A 12,604-nucleotide genomic window follows, 5' to 3' on the forward strand; every position below is an offset into this window, starting at 1 on the left:
CCGTTTGGCTACGTTTGGCTAGTTTGGCAGCTTATGTTTGGCAGCCAGTTTTGCAAAAGCGCTTTGCTTTTCCCTAGGCTTCCCTGGTTGCTCAAAGCGCGAAATTGAAACGCTTGAGAGGAAGAGCTATAAAGCATGCGGTAGGATGGAACGTGGAAATCAGTTTCGTACGGAATGATAGAAGTTGCTTCAAGGTTGCTTGTCCAAAATATTCCGCCAAAGACGGACCAGCAGCATGTATACTTAGCCAAGCTACGACCGGCTTTGAGTCAACCTCCTCTTCCCGGCTACAGTGGCTACAATGGGGAAGTGTGAGGAGCGCGCCCGGGCAGGCGAAGCGCTTTGGAAGGAAAGTGGCAGATGGCGCTGCAGCGCGCATACACGTCAGATTCTTCGGCTGCAGCGTTGGTAAACGCGTGTTTTATACGCGGCGGACGCAGTTTTTCTTTCGTCATGTTTCCATGGCCCTCACTATATTACAGAATTCGGTTCTGCTGGACACTTGGTTGTACAAGAGAGCCGGAAATATTACTGAGTTAACTCCAAATTGAGCAGAATGTCAAGAGAAAGCAGACTTACCGTTTCCATGTTGGATCGCCCAACAGCGTAGATTATTTCGCAACGGGTTGATTTCTGCTGTACTTGGACAAAGCACCACATGTTCAAATGCGCAAAATTTCTGAATCAAGCTTTATTTTGCTAAGCTGCTTTGGTAGCGGCAAAATAAAATGATTTCCTGGTACTTCGGAGTGAAACCTCTTCCAAACAGTCCTTAGGTAACCCACCTCAGTATCAAGTGCTTCTTTTTTTCCCGCGATGATTCCCTTTCTTCGTTAAGGGATTTCATGTAGAAATGAAGGTGCGTTAGCAGGAAAAACTTCGTGATGTGGTTGTTAATACTCAGCCCATGAAGTTCACAGCCAATCAAGACATTGTTCTTCCTGAGACAGCATGTCAGCTGATCAAGGCTGTCATAGTGCAGTTGGTTGTTGCTAAACCATATAGAAAAGGTGAGTTCTAACGCCTCTACAAACGAGAAAAGTTCTTGGGATGGGTAGAGCAGACCAACTTTGTCACAAAATTTGGTAAATGTCGAGAGTTCTTTGTTAGCATTCTCCGGATTCACGAGAAGCTGATCAAAACAGCCTTTTCAGTGAGTTTTCAGGATGGTCTTTCGTGCAACATACCCTGCAATGTAAAACACCAGGGGGCTGTCACTTGTTTTTTCATTGTACGCTTTTAATCTGTCATCCAGGACGCTCTCCTCCAGTTCTACACTCTGCCTCTCAAGATCCTTGATAGTTTGTGTGTAGACTGACAATTTGGCCTTGAGTCGCCGAACAGTTTGCGTTTGAAGTTTTTTCTTCCTTGAAAGTCTGGGAGCTGAATTCTGGCTATGACGCTTTTTGATCGCTGGTTCAAAAGAGCTTTTCTTAGATGCTTGCACATCACACATGGCCTACTGTCATGCGCTACACCACGACACTTTAGGCTTGAAATGATTGCGTCAAAAAAGTGAAATTTCTTGCTTCCCAACGCAAACGGAAATTCATCGACTGTGCCGGCTCCAACACAGACTTCCATGCTGTCGACCTCTTTCAAAACAGATGTAGGATGGGTGGATGACAGCCCCGACTGGCGCACTCCCTTTAAAAAAACATCTTGTTTCACACAGTTCGCTTCTTGTGAAAACACAACCAGCTTGCTTGCATATAGGACCCGTTTATCCTTCCCTGGTTTGCACACACTGTAAGCCACAGTCAACGGCAAAGGGGGGTTCAACGTGTGCAGCTACGTTAAAGAACCCCAGGTGGTCGAAATTTCCGGAGCCCTCTACTACGGCGTCTCTCATAGCCTTAGTCGCTTTGGGACGTTAAACCCCATAAAACCAAAAACCAACCTTCCTTCCTTCCTTCCTTCCTTCCTTCCTTCCTTCCTTCCTTCCTTCCTTCCTTCCTTCCTTCCTTCCTTCCTTCCTTCCTTCCTTCCTTCCTTCCTTCCTTCCTTCCTTCCTTCCTTCCTTCCTTCCTTCCTTCCTTCCTTCCTTCCTTCCTTCCTTCCTTCCTTCCTTCCTTCCTTCCTTCCTTCCTTCCTTCCTTCCTTCCTTCCTTCCTTCCTTCCTTCCTTCCTTCCTTCCTTCCTTCCTTCCTTCCTTCCTTCCTTCCTTCCTTCCTTCCTTCCTTCCTTCCTTCCTTCCTTCCTTCCTTCCTTCCTTCCTTCCTTCCTTCCTTCCTTCCTTCCTTCCTTCCTTCCTTCCTTCCTTCCTTCCTTCCTTCCTTCCTTCCTTCCTTCCTTCCTTCCTTCCTTCCTTCCTTCCTTCCTTCCTTCCTTCCTTCCTTCCTTCCTTCCTTCCTTCCTTCCTTCCTTCCTTCCTTCCTTCCTTCCTTCCTTCCTTCCTTCCTTCCTTCCTATGGGAAGCATCGCGACTGATCGACTGATAGTATCAAAGAGCTGACATCTGCCTAGAGGTAAAAAGAAGTGTTTTCTTTCTCCTCGTCCACTGTGGGCGAACAAGTGATACTGGAAGCTGCATTGTGACCACACAGTATGAAAGCCCCCACACCGAACAGAAAATGAGCCGAGGTATCACATGACTCATATGCCTAAAGTCAGTCTGCAATGAAATGCACTCGTGAAACTTCCGGGGTAAACGCGATCGACGTAGGGCGGGACCACAGGTATCAAATTTTTTAGAGGCACCACAATCTGGTTTACTTAAGATTTATTGCACATTAGGAGAACCCGGGAATTCCGGCTTTCAAAACATTAAACTAAAGTGTACACCGACAGTTCCAATCAAAGAACAAAGGTTAATCGAAGTTATCTAAAACAGGCGTGAAAAGTGGGAATTACTGTGGTCATTCTGTCTTAATTGCGTCTTTTGTGACAGTAATGAGATAGGTAAGAGAAGCTGTTCTTTTTTGTTTTTCAGCCGACAATGAAAATCATGGAAGGGTAGCTCCGGCGGCTGCACGAGCCGCATAGCGGTCAACTCTTGCTCCAGAGGGCGCTGTTTCCCCACAGCGACACGCGCTCCACGAGCTAGGGCTGCCTCCAGAAGAAGCTGAAGACAGCTACGATGGAAGCTAGGCCTCCAGGAGAAGACCCACTTTCCCCCGATGACGGCGGTCGCCCCGCGACTCGGACTCCCATCCTGCGAAGTAAGCGCCTGCAATCGGCAGGCACCCGCCTCGGCTGCGCATGCGGGGTCGCTGTGCCCACAGCCATCGCCGCGCTGGCCTGGTTCGCTGTCCACTGGTCCGCCCAGCGGATCAACACGAGTGACCCCGGGACGACGTTCTGCTGCTCCAGCGAGGCAGCCACGCTGTTCGCCGCCATCGACAACAAGCAGCAGCCCTGCACAGATTTCTTCGCGTACATCTGCAAGAACGCCCTCGAGGACGGCCTCGTACAGCGTGACGTGGCACGCGACTTGCTCGTAAGCCATTTGCGCACGGGGACTACACTTGCTAAAATGTTTAGGGGAATCCCCCAAGGTAGAGTAGGTAAGTAATAAGGGAGTAATTACTCATTGACGAGGACCAGGGCGAATTTTTTTTAACTATGAAGTTTCTGAGAAAGCCGTATAGCTTTCCTATGTAGCCGTTTGGCTGCGCTCGGGTGGATGTCGGTAAGTAATTACTCCCTTATTACAAATCTACTCTACCTTGGGGGATTCCCCTATACATTTGACCAACACAGTTCCCACTTCGACTTATTGATCAATTTGCTCTCGCCCTACTTTAAGCTTGCCGTCCCGGTTAGCTCAGTTGGTAGGGTGACTACTCTGGTGAAGCGGTGGTCCCGGGTACGAACCCCAGACCAGGACGAATTTTTCATTAACTACGATGTTCCTGAGAAAGCTGTAGAGCTTTCCTTTGTAGCCGTTTGGCTGCGCTCGGGTAGATGTCAATGAGTAATTACTCCCTTATTACGGAGACTACACTTCTTGAAGAAACGCAGCAGCAAGAAAAACGGAGACGAAATAGACACATATACGACAGGACGAATGCTGCACTTCCGACTGATTTTTAGTTGGAAGTCCAGCATTCGTCCTGTCGTATGTGTGCATTTCGTCCCCGTTTTTTTCTTGCTGCTACGTTTCTTCAAGATGGATCAATGCCAACTGGCCCAAACTTCAATGCTTTTACTACACATCTAGATTCAACGAGGGTACACAAGCAAACAAAAAAGAGCAAAAACTAGAATCGGATACAACTCAAGAACGCAGCGGGTTTGCCCGCTCAAAGTACCCCCTTCCAGCCAATGGCTTTGGCCGATTATCATGAGCCTGCTAACGTGACAATGCAGGAAGCGCCGTCACAATGCAGAGGGGGTCCCTTTTTCTGTCCGTCCTTGTTTGGTGTGCGCTGCTAACACCTACATCATGAAAAACCAACTAACCCAAGAAAAGACGATTCGGGTGTGTCCCCGTACATAGAGGAAAGAGGAAGAAAGCCAGGTGAGCGGATGAGACTAAGAAGTTTGTGGGGGTAAGGTGGATGGCACAAGAGTAGGTGGAGAGTTATGAGGTAGCCCTTTATCCTGCAATGGGTGTAGTTAATTAGGCTGGTAACTATGATTTAGGAATTTTAATTTTTCTGCGTACCGCCTGCGGCATACTCGGTAGTTCGCCAAAATGAAATGGAGAAAGCGAGTTCCCTGCTAGTGCTAGTTGGCAAGTTCGGCCGCAGTTCTGGAGTGTTTAAGCGCCCGAGTTCAAAACTTACGCTGCACTTCACTCCAAGCCGCCATTTCGAAGCCGTTGTTCGCGAACGTACTACGGTCACACGACCTGAGTTGACCAATCGCAACTAGTGCCCATTTCCTTAACCACAAAGGTTAGGTTTTAATTTCCTACCAAAATGAACGCGGGGGTTTTCTCATTTGGCATGGAGTAAGGTTGGCAAGGCCCTTTTTTACCCCGGGCAGTTTCGCGTAAGTACTGGACAGTGCCCTTCCCGATTCATATCAGTCAACCATAACATGTATGGACGTCTCATCAACAGACTAAAAAGCTGCTACAAACAGGAACGTCTGTGCGCTGCGGAATGAAAGGTCCAATTTTTGAGACACGTGGCAAACAAAAACACTATCTTCGGTTTAGCATTTCTCAACCTTGTCCTTTTGTTTGTACTGCGCTGCCTACAAAACACCACACAAAAGATTGCTTTTGGCGTCTATTTTCTTGATCTCCACTAAATACCTTTACCTCAGTGAATGACCCAATGATGTAACGCGAGTGTCCTTGAGGGGCCGTGTTTCGGTAGAGGTCGGTTCCTGCAGCGCATCTGTGTAAGTTTCTTAACATATCTTTAATGAGGCACTTGGCTCTGGGCCACTGTTTTCTCTCTGTAGTGGGACATCACCTCTGACATCATCAAGGGAACCCAGGACTACGGGAGTGAGGCTGCAGCCGCACTCCACACCCTTTACACATCATGCGTCAAAGAGATGTGGCAGGAGGACCTGCGAGCCAGGGACGTTGCGGCGACCTTGCTAGAAATCGCCAACAGCACCACGCGAACGAGTGGCGAAAGCTTACTTCGCTTGGCCCTTGCAGTGGATAAGCGGTACCACCTGCCGTTCATCTTCGAAGTAAGGAGCTTACCCGGCCAAACAACCCGGCTCACGTTCGCTAGGGGGACACCTCGAGTCGCCGACCACAAACGTAAATGCGATGCTTCCTGCTACGGCGTCACGCTCTCTGCCCTTAATTCGCACTTTGACACTAATTACACCAGTGAGGACATCTCGAAGTGGGAACAGCAATTGCCTCCTAGTGTCCGAAGACGAACATCCGTGTCTTTGAGAGAGATTAGCGAAGCTTTGGACCATCTAGAACCGTCCCAACTCAAAGCCATACTCTTCGAGTACTTTATTGATGTTGACCGTGTGAAAACAATCTTGGCCATAGATAAAAATGGCCTCTTTGCGGACATTTGGCTTCTGATAGACGCGCAGCATCAGCCGTTGGCGTTGTTCTACTCGTTGCTTCTTGTCGCTCTGGAAGCCATGCACTACATTCAACAGGGCAGCACGCTAAGTTCACCTAATATGCGTAGCGAGGAAGTCTGCCAAAATCACGTGCACTTCAACTTCCACCTATGGCGCATTACGTACGTGGCGTCGCTAGCGAGTCCTGCTAAAGACAACAAGCTGCACAACATCTTCGAGGCCACGCGGCGACGATTCATTGACTATGGCCCACTTCGGCGGTTGGTGGCGGCCGGAAACGACACAGCACTTCGGTCAATAGTCGGTAACATATCGCTCATGCTGCCTGGCGACCTGGTCTTCCGGGAACCAGCCGGGCCGCACATGACCTCCCGGGGCTTCGCCCGGAACTTGTTCTTGGCTCTGAACTTCGAGTTCGAAGCTAAAAAGGAGACGGTGCGACGAGGTGTGCCCTGGTTTCGAGACAACCCCGACAACAAAGCTGCGGACCGCATGTTCTTTGCGGATGAGACCACTCTGTACGTGTCATCACTGGGCTACGGGTGGCTGAGTTCGGGTACCGTCGACCCGCTGCTCGCCGACGCTGCCGTGATTGCGAGACGCATGGCCGCCATGCTGCGGATTAAACTGGTCGGCTGGAAGGGCTGGTCACGAGAGACAAAGGCGGCCCTACAATCGCACAGGTGATGTACATTACTCGGACGTTAATTCCGAAAGAAAACAATCGCTGCGTGCAAGAACGCTGAAAGAAAGGGTTCTTGTACTGATCAGGCTGTTTTTGTTACGGCTTCCATCACATTCGAGATGAAATTTGGGCTATTTTTAGCATGCTAGAACGTGAAAGCCGTCGCGCTGGCTCAGTGGTTATGGCGCTCGGCTCCTGACCCGAAAGACGCGGGTTATATCCCGGCCGCGCCGGTCAAATTTCGATGGAGGCGAAATTCTACAGGCACGCGTACTGTGCGATGTCAGTGCACCTTAAAGCACAGGTGGTAGAAATTTCTGCAGCCCTTCACTACGGCGCCCCTGATAGCATGAGCACGTTTTAAGCCCCCATAAACCAAACCAGCTAGCTACGTGAAAATGGTTTAGAGTTGGTGGTGTCGGAGATAAGCACCTTCGCTTCCGACGTATATTCGACGCCCCTCGTGCATCGCTTCTGGCCGATTATAGAAGCTTGACATCATAAAAGCCACGGTACACATTGCGTTGCTATAAGAGCTAATCCTTAATCGCTTAAGATAGCATGCTTTGCTTTTGAGCCATGAAACTAAAACATACTTCGTCTTATAAATTGTGGCTGTAAAGCAATCAGCTCTTCCTTTCTCTGTTTTGTCTTCTCGCCTTTCCCAACAAGCACAAGACCTCCCCATGTGCTCCTAGAAAGGATGGAATGTCCCAGTCCCAGTACAACGTCTCTCAAACGTTTCCAGACCATATAGGCAAGACAGAAACACAAGCAAAAAGGCAGTGCTCCCACTAAAGGTCTAGAAACGTTTTTTTCTGGAGTTTTAAGCAGCAACAAAAGCGAGTTAATGGATTTTGGTGCCAGAAAGGTAACTGGGCATAACGTTTTCGGGACCAATGATTTTGAACAAGAAACAAAAATCGACTGCTCGCGTTCTTTTCTCTCTCCCTCGCGCCACAAGCTGCGGCGAGAGGAGGTTTTGCTCTTGCACGCGTCGTTTTGAGAGATGAAACGGCAGTTTCATTCGAACAGCCGAAGGAAGCGGTCAGCCCCGCATCTCTCTCGGCGCATGCGTTTCTTGCACGTGGGCCGTCGGCTCCATGCTGCAGGCAGGTGACGGCGGTCTCCATTTTCATCGCGCCGCCGTAAGCGGCGGTCACCAACTTTCCCGTCTTCTAGCGTTTCCCCTGCTGCCGTCCAACTGCAACATTGTGTGGTGTCCCCTCCAGGCATCTCCGGCTATCGGCGCTCCTAGCTGCGCCGCTGTCTAGCAGAAGTGCAGTAATAGCCTCCCGTCGCTCGCCCGGCTTCCTCGCTGGACGGAAGCCATTTTGCGCGCTGTTATTCGCGCTGCTTCAGCCGTTCGAGCACAAGCCCCAGCGCGCGGCAGTTCTTGCTCTTCTCACTACGCCAACTGGGCTGTCGTGGACTTCGTAGCTACGGATTCACGGCAGTTTTCCCGCGCATCTCGGCGTGCCCATACCATTCCTTTTGGAACTGATGCAGCGGCGGCGCATCGCAAGACCTTTGCGCAGCTTCACGGCCCTACTGATGCCGCTGTTCGAGGCGGCATTGGCGGCGGCGGAGTTCGTGGCAATAGGCGACTCCTCATACGCACCTGGATTCCTCAGCGCCTCCGACGACTGCAGCGCGTTGGTGGTGGAAGAGTGGCCCTCTACTACGGTCATAGGCGGGAAGGACCTTCGGAGACCCACCACTCTCTTTCTGCGAGTGCCCATGGATTAGACTGCTCTACCTACTTCGCCACCGCCCAGCCATCCTGTCGCAGCGGTGTAGTTTGTGCAGTGTTCGCGTGGCTATATTGACTCTCCCGCACCGGATTAATCGTGCCTTGATCTCGACTCCCACGCCGGACTGTGCCGCATGCGCGGTCTGCCGCACCATGGATGCAGCGCGCCACCGCACCTGCCTCAAGACGTCCCCCCTCCCGCCTAGCTTTAAGCAGTCTTATCCCCACACTTAGTCACAAGAAAATAAAACTCCCAGAATCGTTACGAGGGTGTAACGCGTATGTTTGAGCCACGACCGGCTTTATTACTTCGAGTAATAAAGCCGGTCGTGGTTTGAGCGCTCGCTGTGCTGTGAGAAGGCGCAGGACAGAAGGCTGCGTTTAATTCATGGTTTCAGCTGTTGCAACCTCCTATTTCATCCCCGGGTTTCCGTAGGCAAAGTTGTCAAGGTATGTTGGTTTATTTTATTTATTTATTTAAACATACTGCAGGGCCTTTTCGCACTTTTTTTTTATTTTCGCCTGGTAGAACTATTTTTTTTTTCTGTTTTGATAACACGTCGCTGAAGCTTGTTCCGAGAGAGGGGGTTTCAACTTGAAGAAAATCCATGACCTGAATCTACTGAAACTGCGTGTCTGCAGCGTACGCTCATCTCGCCTTTTGTTTTGTCATCCAAGTTGCTATTTACGTACGTTTGCTTTTGTGTGTGCATGTCTGCTTTTGTAGCCCTTAGAATACTTGTTTAAGGTGCATCAACTTCCAGCCCATGTTCTGTTTTACTTTCTTCATTTTGCAGATTTCTCAGAGCTAGAGAAAAAAGTGGCCATCATTATATGCATGGCGCCATAGTGCTATGTACAAATTGTGTATTAAAAGGTGCCTACGTTTGCTTCTGCTGTTTGTATTCATTTTTGACCGGAAGTTTTGTTCAGCACGGACTTTCAGTTCTTCTGTATTGTTTTTCTTTGACTTGCATTTTGATTGTGGTGGTGTACGTATAGTGCTGTTGTCGCCGGTATACATGGACAATAGGCTACAAGTCGCATGGGCGTCCGGAAGGGGGGGCAAGGGGGGCGGTCGCCCCCCCCCCCCCCCCCTGGAGTTACGGATATTATTCATGCACTAGTTTCTTTTTGGTGCTAACCTACCGCCGCCCCCATCCCCGGACTTCAGGTGCCCCCCCCCCCTGGAAAAAGTTCTGCGGATGCCCTTGACAAGTCGTGCTAAGAGTACGGCTAGTAAACTGAAATGACTTCTGTGTGGTGCTGCTATTTGTTCTTGTATAGGCAAGATGTCGTGACTTTTTGAATTCATATTTCCTGTGTGTAAAATGCTAGGACATTTCACAGTGCGCAACGGCCGAGCCAGCACGCATTCACACAAGTGGACAGGTGAATTACATCACCTGTAAAGTAAGTATGCGCCTGAAATTTGGCAAATATGTGCACTTGGATGTCTGCAGGCTGCATGAAAAAGGAGGAATAATTTTATTGAACCAGAGCCGAGAAATCGAGCATTAACCTTTTGGGGCTTTCCGTGGGACGCACAACTTTTTGGACATCGCTAGTTGTGGGGACGTTTTTTGGATGTGTTCGGGAAAAATGAGCACCTCCTGGGGAGATTCCAAATGTCCGGATGGGTTATTTTTGGGAGATTTTGAGGAGGTTTTGTGTTTGTTGGGTTGTAATTCGGCAGTGTAGACCATAGTGTATAGATTCTTTTTTGCACAATGATCGAATGACTAGACATTGCGTGCAACAGAAAACTGCCCTGTGTATTGCGTGGAACTCAGCTACTCACGAGACCGTGTAAGAGAGTTACTACAACCAGACACGCAGTGATTGAATCTAATTGAGCTCACAGTTCGCTCATTAAGGCTCTCGTACGTAGCGCAATGACGAAGCTGATCTGGTTGCGTGAAAGAACCTCTGCCAAACGCAAAGAGAAAACACGTCGCTCCCGCTCTTATTACTATATAACGTCCGTGTGCTAACAGCGCTGCACATGCGGCACTGCGGTACTCTGAAATCCACTGAAAGCTGTTGGTGTTTCATTCCGTGACTGTACACGCGGATAACTGCCATTTCAGCAGCCTTGATGACGTTATATTGTCACGAATATTACACGGCACACCGTTTGATACACAAGAACTGTTCCAGTCTGCCGAGCGGTCACCAGCAAGAAGGCGAGGCACTTTTTCCTCGTCACAAGCGAGATGGCGGAGCACTTCTTCTTCGTCCACTTCTGACCTGTATCAATATTAACCTCGCACACCACCCACTGCTTGTAAAAGCATACAGTAATACATCTAGCCGCAAAATATGTCGCCTAAAGACGAAAGTTATTAATTTAAAACCTACGGAAAATGAACACAGTGAGAAGCGCCCATGAAAGCTGTTTGTTGTTAGTGGCTATTTATTAATGAAATAAAATGGAAGGAAAAGATTTTGTTAGCCTTGGCATCTGCCATCGAAACCTGAAGCTCCTGAGCTGTGGCTAGCGGGAATAAAAGGACAAAAAAAGAACAGAGGGCAAACAATTACGCCCGCAACAACTTCTGACGGAAGAAGAGGGCATTATTGCACTATAATATATTCAGAAATAGCTAATAAGCCTTTTATTTCCGGGATATTTTCAATTTATACGAAAACATTTTAAATATCAGATCTTTTTGTACATTACCGAGCATCTCCTTTCACTACAAGCCACCTCTGCGGTTTCAAGACGCCGATCGATCCCGAATTAGGTATAAGGAGCGGCGATGCTCGCGTGAAGACCCTGATCATTCCCTGGCGTTTTTCGAACTGCGTTCTGAAGTAGTGGAGCCATTACAGCAGGGCTCGCAAGCCCTCGGCTTTTTCTAGCGCGCACGAGTTTTCTACAGAAACATCTTTCCTTGACCTCACCTCAGAATCATGGCACAGGAACTCTTTGGGCCGTACTCTGACTTTAAGACGCGCATTCTTTCAGTACTTGTGTATCCCATTTCCGGTTCCGGACAGTGAGTTCAGGAGCCATTTCTTGTGAGCCATGTCCCATTTTGTTCAACTATGCGGGCAAACCGCTCGAATCGCGTACGAGACGACGGCAGGCTGCCGCCGGAATGGTTAGGATTTCTTTCAGCTCGTCAGTAAACAGGAGCAAGCAGTACGTGAGAGAAGACTTTTAAGTGCTACTAAACAACCAAATTCAGGAACAAAAAAAAGAATGCTGAAATGCATTCGAAATATACACAAACAAGGTTATTGATGTTTTCACTCGGCAAGGAATCGTGTAGTGCGTGGTAGGCTATACGAAATGGGCAATGGAACTCTTTCGGATGTCCTGCGGACGTCTTGAACGTCCGCTGTACATCCATGGGAGTTTTAATGTCCAGTGGGCAGTCTCTCATTGGCAGTAACTGGAAGGTGCTAGTGACAGCAAAGTGTGGAAAATTGAGTGAAGTATGCGCATGTTTCAAACTCTGTTAAGGTTATCTCTATCAATGCTTTTCATGCAGGGAATGCGTGCTGAGCGCCTCACGCGCAAAGTACCTCGTGTCCGTGCACCCCGTGGTGGAGCTCAAGATGGGGCTACAAGTCGCCGCCATTGTCGGGGCTACAGGTAGTGGCCATGACGAGGCCGCCACACCAGCGGCCGCCAGAGCTAGCTGGTACACGATGCAGGACGCCTGGAGCCTCTAACGGATGTCGGAAGCCCAGTTCTTCTACGCCCACTTCGCCTACTACCGTTGCAGCACCTCATCGCAGGCTAGAGCCTTAGTGAACGAACTTGTAAGGGGCAACATCGACTTTGCCACAGCGTTTCAGTGCCCGCGCAACAAGTATGTGGTTGAACAAGGTGACTGCGTGAACATTACTGTGCAGAACCGTTGACACCGATTGATGTGAGCGTGAGGTTGTGAAGAACCTAAGCGCCTTGTTATGTTACTGGATCTTTTTCAGTGCCCGCCTTGCGCATCGTTTATTTTTGTCTTCATTGGATACGGTCTGGGTTACTTTGCAAATGTGTGAACACAAGACTCTAGTAGATATCTAGAATAGCATTATTATCTAATTGCTGTTTCCAGTTCATGTATGCTGCTTACCATTATTCAGCTGTATTTTTTTACATTTACGAGGCATCTCTCATTTGTTATATCCACGAAAGTTTATTCAGACAATTGTCCATTTCTCGTCACGGGCTATTCCACCACTTGAGGTTGCTA

General features: G+C 49.1%; 1 pseudogene; it reads left to right on the forward strand.

Moving 5' to 3' along the window:
* Positions 1 to 3,004: 3,004 nt before the first annotated feature.
* LOC149354116 (uncharacterized) lies at positions 3,005 to 12,274 on the forward strand (annotated as a pseudogene).
* Positions 12,275 to 12,604: the final 330 nt, after the last annotated feature.

This window comes from Amblyomma mixtum, chromosome 3, assembly GCF_055824585.1.
Source record: "Amblyomma mixtum isolate Tamu chromosome 3, ASM5582458v1, whole genome shotgun sequence".
Lineage (NCBI taxonomy): Eukaryota > Metazoa > Arthropoda > Arachnida > Ixodida > Ixodidae > Amblyomma > Amblyomma mixtum.